We start from the raw sequence: 13,471 nt of genomic DNA on the forward strand, positions 1-13,471 counted from the left end.
TAATTTTGCATTATATATTTTCCTTAATGTAAACTTGAAATTAAGAACAAGCTGTCAAAATTACAGGAAAAAATGGCATCTTAAGAAGGACTAGCCACTGTTTTGGTTTGTATCATCCTTTAGATATAAGATTCCAACTCAGTGCTTCAGCTGCCTTTTTCAGAAGGGAAAGCATATTAGACCACAGCTCATCTATAGTCTGCTGTCAGCAGCTAAACAGCCTTCCGTTTACGCTCTTATCTATATAAATCTTGACATAAAAATGCAAACTATTATAATTACTTTCTTACCTGAGTGACCTGTTTTTATAGGTGTTGTAAGTGATGTGACATGCTGAGATTTGCAATTGAATCAAATTTATTAAAGATAATTGCAAAATAAGGCTATGTCATTGCTTCAACACAATTCAATGCTACTACTTAATATCAGAGCATGCATATACTTCTTACTCTTCACAGAGATCCACGAAATTCATCTGGTGTAGTTCACCAGATGTGGCCTGCTATTGAAGGAAGTGTTATCATTCAAGCACAATAGTAGATTTAAATAGGCTGAATGAGAACCACACGAAGAGAGATTAAAATTAAATACAAGCAACTGTGATACCCAATTTCAGTATCAGAAGCCTACCTCTGAAGTATTAAGGAGAAATAATGCTGCATTATAATTTTTTATGTGTTAAATTTAGTTGAAGTTAAGAAGACACTGTCAAAATGGCATCTTAAGAAGGATCAGCCACTGTTTTGGTTGATAACATCCTTTAAATAAAAGTTTCCAACTCAATGCTTCAGCTGCCTTTCCTCTTCAGAAGGGAAAGCGTATTAGATCACAGCTCATCTAGAGTCTGCTATCAGCAGTTAACCAGCCTTCTATTTAAGCTCTGATCAATATAAATCCTGAAATAAAATTGCTAAATGTTGTAATTCCTTTCTTGTCGGAGTGACCTCCTTTCTTACGGGTGTTGTATGTGATGTGACATGATGAGATTTGCAATTGAGTCAGTTTTATGGAAGATAATTGTCAAATATGGTTGCATCATTGCTTTAACACAATTCTCAATCTTTCTTACCACGGTCCTGCACCTCGTCTCCAATGCTCAATCTTTCTTACCACAGTCCTGCACCTTGTCTCCAATAATGTTCTGACAGCAATGGTTTGACCTACTGTGACTGTAGTCCAGAATCAAGGTTACCTGACCCTCAGTAGTTAAGCTGCAATATGCAGATGATGCTTCCCTTTACTTTCAAGCTCCAAGAATTTGCATTCCATTAAGAAATGCACATGAGAGAACATCATCACACTCAACATCCACAACTCAAAATTCCTCTATTAACCTGCTGACTCCGCACCACACAAAATCCCAGCAGTAAAAATTAACAATGCATAAAAATTAACAATTAACAATAGATGAACCACACCCCTTATTCAGGGAGCCACCTCTTGGCAAAGGCACACATTAGTGATGAAATTCACCATTGACTTCAATGTTCCAGAACAGAAATTGATTGATTGCCTAAGAGGGTATTTGAAGATCAAGACCCTTAGATCTTACACAAAACACAGATCTACTACACAGAAGTGATCACTGCCCAAGAGTCCTGGACTACCTGCAGAGGGCATCTCATAATACATACTGGAAAAATACCAGCAATGCTATTTTTGTGAAATTCTCCAAATCCATTGGAAGAATAAGTGAACCAAAATCAGCGTCCTCTTCCAAGTGAACACCCCAAGCATTGAGGCCTCATTCACACTGACAAAGCTTCATTGGGCAAGCCATATTGTTTACATACACAAGAAAATCTGCAAATGCTGGAAATCCAAAGCAACATACACAAAAAGCTGGGGGAACTCAGCAGGTCAGGCAACATCTATGGAAAAGTGTAAGCAGTCAATATTTTGGGCTGAGACCCTTCATCAGGACTGGAAACGAGGGGAATAAGTCAGAGTAAGAAGGTGGGGGAGGGGAGAAAGAAATACAGGTGATAGGTGAAATTGGGATGGGGAGGGGTGAAGTAAAGTGCTGGGAAGTTGATTAGTGAAAGAGCTGAAAGGTTGGAGAAGGGGGAATCTGATAGGAAAGGAAAGAAGACCATCGAAGAAAGGGAAGGGAGAGGAATACCAGAGGGAGGTGATGAGGAAGTAAGGAGATAAGACAAGCGAAGGAAACAGGAATGGGAAATGTTGGAGGAGATGGTTGGGTGGGGGGGGGGGGAATTACCAGAAGTTCGAGAAATTGATGTTCATGCCATAGGTTGGTGGCTACCCAGATGGAATATAAGGTGTTGCTCTTCCAACCTGAGTGTGGCCTCATCATGGCAGTAGAGGAGATCATGGACTGACATGTCAGAATAGGAATGGGACATAGAATTGATATGCGTGACTACTGAGATATCCCGCTTTTCATGGCAGACCGAGTGGAGGTGCTTGGCGAAGCGATCTTCTAAGCTACATTTGGTCTCACCAATATGCAGGAGCCCACTCCGGTAATACCAGATACAGTAGATGACTACAACAGACTTGCCGGTGAAGTGTTACCTCACCTGGAAGGACTGTTTAGCTCCTGAATGGCAGTGAGGGAGGAGGTGTAGGGGCAAGTGAGGCACTTGTTCTGCTTGCAGGGATAAGCGCCAGGAGAAAGATCAGTGTGGAGGGACTAATGGACAAGGCAGTCGCTTTGGGGGTGATCCCTGTGGAATGCAGAAAGTAGAAAGTGGGGGGTGGGGAATAGATGGAATGTTGTGCTTGGTGTTGGGATCCCATTGGAGATAGTAAACATTATGCAGAATTATGTGCTGGACATGTAGGCCAGTGGGTTGATAGGTGAGGACAAGAGGAAATCTGTCCCTGCTGTGATGGTGGGAGGATGGGATGAGGGCAGATGTGAGCAAAATGGAAGAGATGCAGTTAAGAGCAGGTAAGGAGATAAGGTGAGAGAGAGAAATGGGAATGGGGATTGTTTGGGGGGGGGCGAGGGCTGGAAGGCACTACTGAAAGTTTGAGAAATCGATGTTCATGCCATCGGGTTGGAGCCTACCCAGACGGAATATAAGGTGTTTTTTCCTCCAATGTGGCCACATCACGACAGTGGAGGAGGCCATGGATAGACATGTCAGAATGGGAATAGGAAGTGGAATTAAAATACATGGCCACTGGGAGATGCTACTTTTTCTGACGGACAGAGTATAGGTGCTTGGCAAAGCAGTCTCGAATCCATGTCGGGTCTCACCAATATACAAGAGACCACACTGGGAGTACAGGATACAATAGATGACCCCAACAGAGTCACAGGTGAAGTGCCACACTCCTCCTTCCCTCTTCTTCTATTTCCCTCTCTGGCTCCTCTCTTAATCCCTTCTCTTCTCCTCACCTGCCTATTACCTTCCCCTGGTGGCCCTGCTCCTTCCCTTGCTCCCATGGGCCATACTCCTCTCCTATCAGATTCCTTCTTCACCAGCCCTTCACCTTTTCCACCTATCATGTTCTAGCATGTACTCCTTCCCCCCCACCACTCATGTTCTTATTCTGGCTTCTTCCCACTTCTTTTCCAGTCCCAATGAAGTGCCAACTGAAATGAAATGAAGTGTCTTGCCCTGAAATGCCAACTGTCTATGGACATTTTGTTGGCATAAGGTGCTTAGTTAGGTGTTTATTTACTATTTTCAATTACTTAGGCACAACATCCATAGGACCTGTTCCTGTGCTGTCCTGTTTTGTGTTCTAACTCATTATACAGGCATTACAATGTGCTGATAACCATCCCCATTCTGACATTTCTTCCAATCATGAGCGTTCCTTTTTTCCACACATCCTTCTTCGCTCACTGAAATCCTACTTGCATCTCTCTCTTCCCCAGTTCTGATGAAGGATTGCAGACCTGAAATCTCAATAGTTTCTCTTTCTAGGGGTACTGCCTCACCAGCTGGATGTTTCCATCATTTTCCGTTTTTGATTCATTTGGAATTGGAATTAGATTTAGCTTGTTATTGTCACATGTGCCAAGGAACAGTGAAAAGCTTGTTTTGCACACTGTTCATACAGATCAAATCTGTATGGGATTTGTATCGGGATAACTTCTCTCAACTTCACTTGCTCCATCATTGAAATGTTCCCACAACCTATGCACTCACTTTCAAGGCTCTTCATCTTATGATAGTTATTGTTTATTTAGTTATTATTTCTTTCTTTCTGTATTTGCGCAGTTTATTGCCTTTTGCAAATTGGTTGTATGTCCAAGTTAGTGCAGTCTTGCATTGATTCTGTTATGATTATTATTCTGTGGATTTATTGAGTAGGCCCACAAGAAAATGAATCTCAGAGTTATACACTGTATGGTGACATAGAAGTACTTTGACAATAAACTTACTTTGAACGTTGAAATCATTACGCAATGCACTGAACTAGAACAAAGAAAATACAATGTAGAATGAAGTGTAGCAGCTCCAAGAATGTGCAGTGAATCAGAATCAGAATCGTGTTTAATTTGTTACTGTGTGGCAGCAGTACAATCCAATACACAATAATATAATCTGTGAATTACAGCAAGTATTGTACATATTATATAGTTAAATAAAGGAAGTAGTGCAAAAGATTGTAGTGAGGCAGTGTTCATTGGTTCAATGCCATTCAGAAATCTGATGGCAGAGGGAAGAAGCTGTTCCTGAATCATTGAGGTGTGCCTTCAGCCTCCTGTACCTCCTCCCTGATGAGAGGAGGGCATGCCCTGGGTGACTGAATCCTCAGTGATGGATGCTGCCTTATTGAGGAAAAGAATAATATGTATGATCAAAATGAGGTAGATTATAATGTCGGGAGGCCATATTATCACACGAGGGATTTCCAGCATCTGAAGTTTATTTTGATTTTCAAGAAGAAAAAGTGCAATCAGTCACAGCTACAGCAGCCCCTGCAAACAGACCTTCGCTGCTCAGACTCACATAAAACAGAGGTGTTGCAAACATAGAAAACCTGCGGCACAATACAGGCCCTTCAGCCCACAATGCTGTGCTGAACATATACTTACTTTAGAAATTACCTTGGGTTACCTTATTTTCAAGCCCTCTATTTTTCTAAGCTCCATGTATCTATCCAAGAGTCTCTTAAAAGGCCTTCTTGTATCCGCCTCCACTACAGTCGCTGGCAGCCCATTCCATGCACTCACCACTCTCTGTGTAAAAAAATTACCCCTAACATACCCTCTGCACCTATTTCCAAGCACCTTAAAACTGTGCGCTCTCTTGTTAGCTATTTCAGCCCTGGGAAAAAGCCTCTGACTATCCACAAGATCAATGCATCTCATCATCTTATACACCTCTATCAGGTCACCTCTAATCCTCCGTCGCTTCAAAGAGAAAAAGCCACGTTCACTCAACCTATTCTCATAAGGCATGCTCCCCAATCCAGGCAACATCCTTGTAAATCTCCTCTGTACCCTTTCTATAGTTTCCACATCCTTCCTGTAGTGAGGTGACCAGAACTGAGCACAGTACTCCAAGTGGGGTCTGACCAGAATTCTATACAGCTGTAACATTACCTCTTGGCTCTTGAACTCAATCCCATGGTTGATGCCTTCTTAACCACACAGTCAACCTGCACAGCAGCTTTGAGTGTCCTATGTTCTTGGACCACAAGATCCCTCTGATCCTCCACACTGCCAAGAGTCTTACCATTAATACTATATTCTGCCATCATATTTGACCTACCAAAATGAACCAGCTCACACTCATCTGGGTTGAACTCCATCTGCCACTTCTCAGCCCAGTTTTGCATCCTATCAATGTCCTGCTGTAACCTCTGACATCCCTCCACACTATCCACAACACCCCAAACTTTGTGTCATCAGCAAATTTACTAACCCATCCCTCCACTTCCTCATCCAGGTCATTTATAAAAACTACAAAGAGAAAGGATCCCAGAACAGATCCCTGAGGCACACCACTGGTCACCAGCCTCCATACAGTATATGACTCTACAACTACACTTTGCCTTCTGTGGGCAAGCCAATTCTGGATCCACATAGCAAGGTCCCAAGCCTCCTTACTTTCTCAATAAGCCTTGTATGGGGTACCTTATCAAATGCCTTACTGAAATCCATATACACTACATCTACTGCTCTACATTAATCAATGTGTTTAGTCACATCCTCAAAAATCTTTTTACACCACGTGAAATGCTCCCCCATGATGCTCCCCTAAATTGCAAAATGCTCTCCCACTGAGAGACCTGACGCCTGACCAGGTTCATTTCCCAATACCAGATCAAGTACAGACTCTCATCATGTAGGTTTATTTACATAATATGTCAGGAAACCTCCTGAAGACACCTAACAAACTCCACCCTGTCTAAACCCCTTGCTCTAGGGAGATGCCAATCAATATCAGGGAAATTAAAATCTCCCACCATGACAACCCTGTTATTATTGCTTCTTTCCAGAATCTGTCTCCCTATCTGCTCCTCGATGTCCCTGTTACTATTGGGTGGTCTATAAAAAACACGCAGTAGGTCTACTGACCCCTTGCTGTTCCTAACTTCCACCCACAGAGACTCTGTAGACAATCCCTCCATGATATCCTCTTTTTCTGCAGCCGTAAAGCTATCTCTGATCAGCAATGCCAATCCCCCACCTCTTTTGCCTCCCTACCTGTCCTTTCTGAAACATTTAAAACACTTTAAGTAGCCATTCCTGCCCCTGAGCCATCCACATTTCTGTAATGGCCATAGCATCATAGCTCCAAGTACTGATCCATGCTCTAAGTTCATCCACTTTGTTCGTGATACTCCTCGCATTAAAATAGACACATCTCAAACCATCAGTCTGAGCATGTCCCTTCCCTATCACCTGCCTATCCTCCCTCTCACACTGTCTGCAAGCTTTCTCGAATCGTGAGCCAACCGTTCTTCCTCTATCTCTTCAGTTCAGTTCCTACCGCCCCCCCCCCCAGAGATTTGAGTTTAAACTCCCCTCACTAGCCTTAGCCAACCTCCCTGCCAGGATGTTGGTCACCCTCGGGTTCAAGTGCAACCTGTCCTTTTGTACAGGTCACTCCTGCCCCAAAAGAGGTCCCAATGATCCAGAAATCTGAATCCCTGCCACCTGCTCCAATCCCTCAGCCACGCATTTATCCTCCACCTTACTCTATTCCTACACTCACTGTCGCGTGGCACAGGCAATAATCTTGTTGTTACTACCTTTGAGGTCCTGCTTCTGAACTGCCTTCCTAACTCCCTGTAGTCTGTTTTCCAGACCTCCTCCCTTTTCCTACCTATGTCGTTGGTACCAATATGTACCAGGACCTCTGGCTGCTTACCTTCTCACTTCAAGATACCGTAGATGCGATCAGAAACATCCTGGATCCTGGCACCCGGGAGGCAAACTACTATCCGTATTACTTTTCTGCATCCACGGAATCGCCTGTCTGACCCCCTAACAATAAAGTCCCCTATCACTGCTGTCATCCTCTTCCTTTCCCTACCCTTCTGGGCCACAGGGCCAGACTTTGTGCCAGAGACACAGCCACTGTTTCTTACCCCAGGTAGTTCATTTCCCCACCAACAGTACCCAAACAGGAGTACTTATTGTTAAGGGGGACAGCCACAGGGATACAGTACTCTCTAGTATCTGATTCTTGCCCTTCCCTCTGCTGACTGTTACCCACTTATCTGTCTCCCGAAGCCCCAGTGTGACTACTTGCCTATAGCTCCTCTCTATCACCTCCTCTATTTCCCTGACCCGATGAAGGTCATCGAGCTGCATCTCCAGTTCCCTAAGCCGGTCCCTAAGGAGCTGCAGCTCGACACATCTGGTGCAGATGTGGCCGTCTGGGAGGCTGGGAGTCTCCCAGACCGCTCACATCTGCAAGAGCAGTGCTACTGATCATATCTGTTACCTCCTAAACAAGAGGTAAAAATTGGACAGGGGATGATACAAGTCATAGAGCCATAGAACTTGCAACATGGAAGCAAGTCATTAGGCCTTACCTGTCCATGCTGACCAGTGGGTGTCAATCTCATCTCCAAGTCCTTGGTCCATAGCCCTGGTGATTCACATGGTCATCTAGACGTTGCTTAACCAACTTCAGCCATCCTCTCAGGGAGTGCATTCTACATACTTACCACTCTCTGGGGGTTGACGGTGGTCTCCCTACTATCCTCTTTAACTTTGTTCCCACTTACACTCACTATGTCCTCTAGTTTTATCTTTCTCTGATGCGGGCAAGGTTTCCTGCAGTCTACCATTTCTATACCCCTCATAATTTTATATAGTTCAATCATGTCCCCTCCTAACCTCCTCCACTCCATGGTGAAAAGACCTAGCTCCTCCAATCTCTCCTCATAACTAAACTGCTCAATCTAAGTCATGAAATCTCTAAAGGCAATAGTCTTCTAAGAGCATGTAGTGGGTGAAGTTGGTGTGAAAAGAGAAGGTGCTCATGTTTTGGGGTGAGAACTGTATTCTTTTGACAGTTTTTGTGATCCTTAAACCTGAAAAAAGGTCATTCTTTCACTCTAATTGAAATGTCAAACTGGAGCACGAAGCTGGACAGGCATGTTGTCACTTGTGTTGTTACAGAGCAGCTTAGGGCATGCGTCTGCTTTTGCTTCTGTTTTCCATGAGATTTCCAAATTGCAACAATGACACAACTATGATGCATTTGAATCAAGCAAGACCCAACTCTGTGTGGTATGAGAATAAGATGTTGTGGACATTGATGTACAATAACGTTTTCTGGTGTTCTCTCTGAGCATTTCTCTTCACGATTTTTTCTTTCTGGTATATCACGTGTTGAATGTACATTGCAAATGTTCTAATTGATAAGATTCTTTTTCTTTATTTTGTGTTATCTACAGCTCAAGTTCCATGCAGAAGTACAGTAATAAGGATATTGAGCCTGATAGTCAAGAACTTGTTAAATGAGATATCCTTTAAACTCATTTGAAGGGTATTCTGTCACCCTCCTGTGTTGAGCCTTATAAACAAGGACCCTTCAGGTGTCAATTAGTATGTTATTCCTCACAGTGTACCCAGCATATGGTGTTCTTTTGTAGCCAATGCATTTACCTGGTCAGTTCAGTTAAATTACTGGCCTTCATTGTCAACATGACAAAAAAGCAAGTAGCTTTGGCAATGCTTGTGCCACTGAAGGTTGTGTTAAACTTTTTACTTTCTTTTCTGGTAGGAGATTGGTCTTCGTTGGTACCTTTATCAGCCTAAGCCTGGAGTTAGCTAGTCTCAGCTATGCCTCCTGGAGGGATACCACATTTACCCTTGGACTAAAGGTTTTAAATACCTTTGCTGTGGCCTCTGCAATTTCTGGACTAGCATCCCACAAGGTCAGAGGGGACACCTTGTCAGGCTCTGGGAATTTATCCTCCCTAATTTCCCGCAAGACAGCAAGCTCCTCTTCCTCTGTAATCTGTATACAATGCATGACCTCGCTGTTGTTTTGCTTTAGATCCTGAGTAAACACAGATGCAGAAAATCCATTTGAGGACCTCCATGTCTCTTTCAGCTCCATGCATTAGGTGACCATGCTGATCTTCAAAAGGACCAATTTTGTCCATTGCTATCCTGATGCTTTTAATTTATCTGTATAAGCCCTTAAGACTCTCCTTTGCCTTGTCTGGTAGAGCAACCTCATGCCTTCTGCAAGAGCAAATTTGCGGATGACATCAAGACTGGTGGTGCAGTGGACAATGAGGAAGGCTATTAAAGCTTGCAGCAAGATCAGGACCAGCTGGAAAAATGGGCTGACAAATGGCAGACGGAAATTAACGTAGACAAGTGTGAGGTGTTACATTTTGGGAGGACAAACTAGGGCAGGACTTACATGGTATACAGTAGGGCAATGAGAATTGTGGTAGAATAAAATGATGTGGGAATACAGATCCATAATTCCTTGAAGGTGGCATCACAGGTAGATAGGGATATAAATGGAGCTTTTGGCACATTAGCCTTCATAAATCAAAGTATTGAGTATAGGAGTTGAGCTGTTATGACAAAGTTGCATGCCGTTGGCAAATCCCAATCTGGAGTATTATGCACAGGTCTGGACACATGCTTAAGGGAGCATATCAATGAGATTGAAAGACTGCAGAGAAAATTTAAAAGGGTGTTGCCAGGACTGGAGGACATGACTTTAGGGAAAGGTTGAAAAGTTAGGAATTTATTTCCTGGAGTGTGGGGAATGAGGGGAGATTCAAAGTTCAAAGTAAATTTATTTTCTAATACATACTGTACATGTTACCATATACTACCTTGAAATTAATTTTCTTGAAGGCATTCACAGGAAAACAAAAAGAAAAACAGTGGAATCAATAAGAAACTACACACAAAGTCTGATAAATAACCAATGTGCAAAAGAAGACAAACTGTGCAAGCAAAAATAAATAAATAAATAAACAAACAAGTAGTGCTGGGAGCATGAGTTGTAGAATCTTTGAAAGTGTGTCTATCGTTTGTGGAATCAGTTCAGTGTTGATGTGAGTGAAGATATCCAAGCTCATTCAGGAACCTGATGGTTGAAGAGTAATAACTGTTCCTGAACCTGGTGGTATGGGACCTAAGTCTTCTGTATCTCCTTCCCAATGGCAGCAGAAGGAAGAAAGAATGGCTTTGCCTTTGATGGATTAGGCTCTATCCACCACTTTCATCAACTTTTCCGTACCTGGGCATTGATGTCTCCATCTCAAGTCACAATGCAACCAGTCAGGACACTCTTCACTGCATCTATAGCAGACACAATTATGAGCAGTACAGATAGGGTAAATGCAAGTTGGCTCTTTCTTTCTACTGAGGTTGGGTGAGACTAGAACTAGGGGTCATGGATTAAGGGTGAAAGTTGAAAAGTTTAAGGGGAACATGAGTTGGGACTTCTTCACCCAGAGGGTGGTGAGAGAGTGGAATGAGCTGCCAGCAAAAGTGGTGGATGTGATTCAATTTCAAGATTAAAAAAAAATTGAATAAACACATGGATAGGAGGGGTGTGGAGCATTATGGTCCAAGTGCATGTCAATGGGACTAGTTCAGCCTGGACTGGATGAGTGGAATGACCTGCTTCTATACTAAAGTGCTCTGTGACCCTACAGACAGAGGTGGGAATAATTGATCCAGATTCCTGTTTCCATGGCATATTCATTGACACTTGATGAAAACTAAACGATTCACAGAAGGTTGGGCCACTTTTCTGTAAATCTTGACAAACTGAATAATCATAAGCATGGCAAGTTATCAATGAGCACTTGCATATAGTATTGCAAGCAGCACCCGCAGGAAAAGGGAGATGGGCAAAAATGTACAAAGGTCTATTCCAACAAAAAGTGCTAAAGCTCTCAAACGCTAAGTTAAATGTCAACACTGCAGCTGAAAGCAATATCTAAATACTAAATGCAAACTGCTCCTTTCCGTTGTCGGTGGAAACGGCAGTATGAAGGTATAAGGGTAAGCAGGGAGTGTAACAATGTCAAGTCTCGACAAGACTACTATGAAAAGAAGGGAGTTAAATACCGCCATAATGAAACAGTAATTAGCTGAAACGTACATACTCACGAGTGCAGCTGCTAAACCTGCTGTGCAGTCCTCGTGCGGGTACGTAAACCCCACAGCAGAGTCCATGGCTGTGACATCAGTTTGAACTGGAAAAATAAGATATTTTGAATTGTAGAAAAGTGGGAGGAATACTTATTCCTGAATCAGAATCACTGAAATCAGACAGGTGATGTGGCTTCTTATCACATGGACGTACAGTGCCTATGAAAAGTATTCACACCCCCGCCCCCCCGCCTTGGAAGTTTTCATGTTTTATTGTTTTACAACATTGAATCACGGTGGATTTAATTTGGATTTTTTGACACTGATCAATAGAAAAGGACTCTTTTGTGTCAAAGTGAAAACAGATCTCTACAAAGTGATCTAAATTAATTGCAAATATACAACATGAAATAATTAATTGCATAAGTGTTCACCTCCTTGGTAGATGCACTTTTGGCAGCAATTACAGCCTTGAGTCTGTGTGGATAGATCTCTATCAGCTTAGCACATCTGCACACCGCTATATTTCCCAATTCTTCTTCACAAAACTGCTCAAGATCTGTCAGATTGCATTGGGGATCATGAGTGAACAGTCCTTTTCAAGTCTAGCCACAAAGTCTCAATTGGGTTGAGGTCTGGACTCTGACTTGGCCACTCCAGGACATTAACCTTGTTGTTTTTAAGCCATTCCTGTGTATTGGCTTTATGCTTGGGGTCATTGTCTTGCTGGAAAACCAATCTTCTCCAAAGTCTCAGTTCTCTTGCAGACTTCATCAGGTTTTCTCTGTATATTGCTGCATTCATTTTACTCTCTGCCTTCACAAGCCTTCCAGGGCCTGCTGCAGTGAAGCATCTCCACAGCATGATGCAACAATTACCATGCTTCACGGTTGGGATGGTAAGTTTTAGATGGTGTGCAGTGTTTGGTTTACGTCAAACATAGCTTTTAGTCTGATGGCCAAAAAGCTCGATTTTGGTTTCATAAAACCATAAAGTCATCTTTCAGCTGATTTCAGAGTCTCCCATATGCCTTCTGGCAAACTCTAGCTGAGACTTCATGAGAGTTTTTTTTCAACGGTGGCTTTCTCTTTGCCACTCTCACATAAATCTGTGACTGGTGAAGCACCCGGGCAACAGTTGTTGTATGCACATATTCTCTCCCATCTCAGCCACTGAGTCTTGTAACTCCTACAGAGTCTCTTGGTGGCCTTCCTCATTAGTCCCCTTCCTGCACAGTCACTCAGTGTTCTCTAGGGAGTTATTCATCTGTGCCATATTCTTTCCATTTTTTTGATGAATGACTTAACTAAACTCCAAGGGATATTCAGTGACTTGGAAATTTTCTTGTGTCCATCTCCTGACTTGTGCTTTTCAATAACTTTTTCACGGAGCTGCTTGCAGTGTTCTTTTGTCTTCATGGTGTAGTTTTTGCCAGGATACTGACTCACCAGCATTTGGACCTTCCAGACACATGTGTATTTTTACTACAGTCAATCGATCCATTTTGACTGTACACAGGTCTCCAAAAACAAATCTCCATTTAACTAGTTATGTGACTTCTAAAACCAATTGGCTGCACCAGTGATGATTTGGTGTGTCATATTAAAGGAGGTGAATACTTATGCAATCAATTATTTTGAGTTTTATATCTGTAATTAATTTAGATCACTTTGTAGAGATCTGTTTTCACTTTGACACGAAAGAGTCTTTTTCTGTTGATAGTGTCAAAAGCCACATTAAATCCACTGTGTTATAAACCAATAAAACATGAAAACTTCCGGGGGGGGGGGTGAATACTTTTTATAGGCACTGTGTACAAATTGATCCCTACAGTTTATTAAGGAAATCTGACACTGAGCCAAGCAAGGAATTTCTACAATGCTGCTTGGTTTTTAAGGAAGTTTATTAAAGGATTTCTGTGCGTGAGGATCAGACAGCTGTGGT

Source organism: Mobula hypostoma, chromosome 12, assembly GCF_963921235.1.
Source record: "Mobula hypostoma chromosome 12, sMobHyp1.1, whole genome shotgun sequence".
Classification (NCBI taxonomy): Eukaryota; Metazoa; Chordata; class Chondrichthyes; order Myliobatiformes; family Myliobatidae; genus Mobula; species Mobula hypostoma.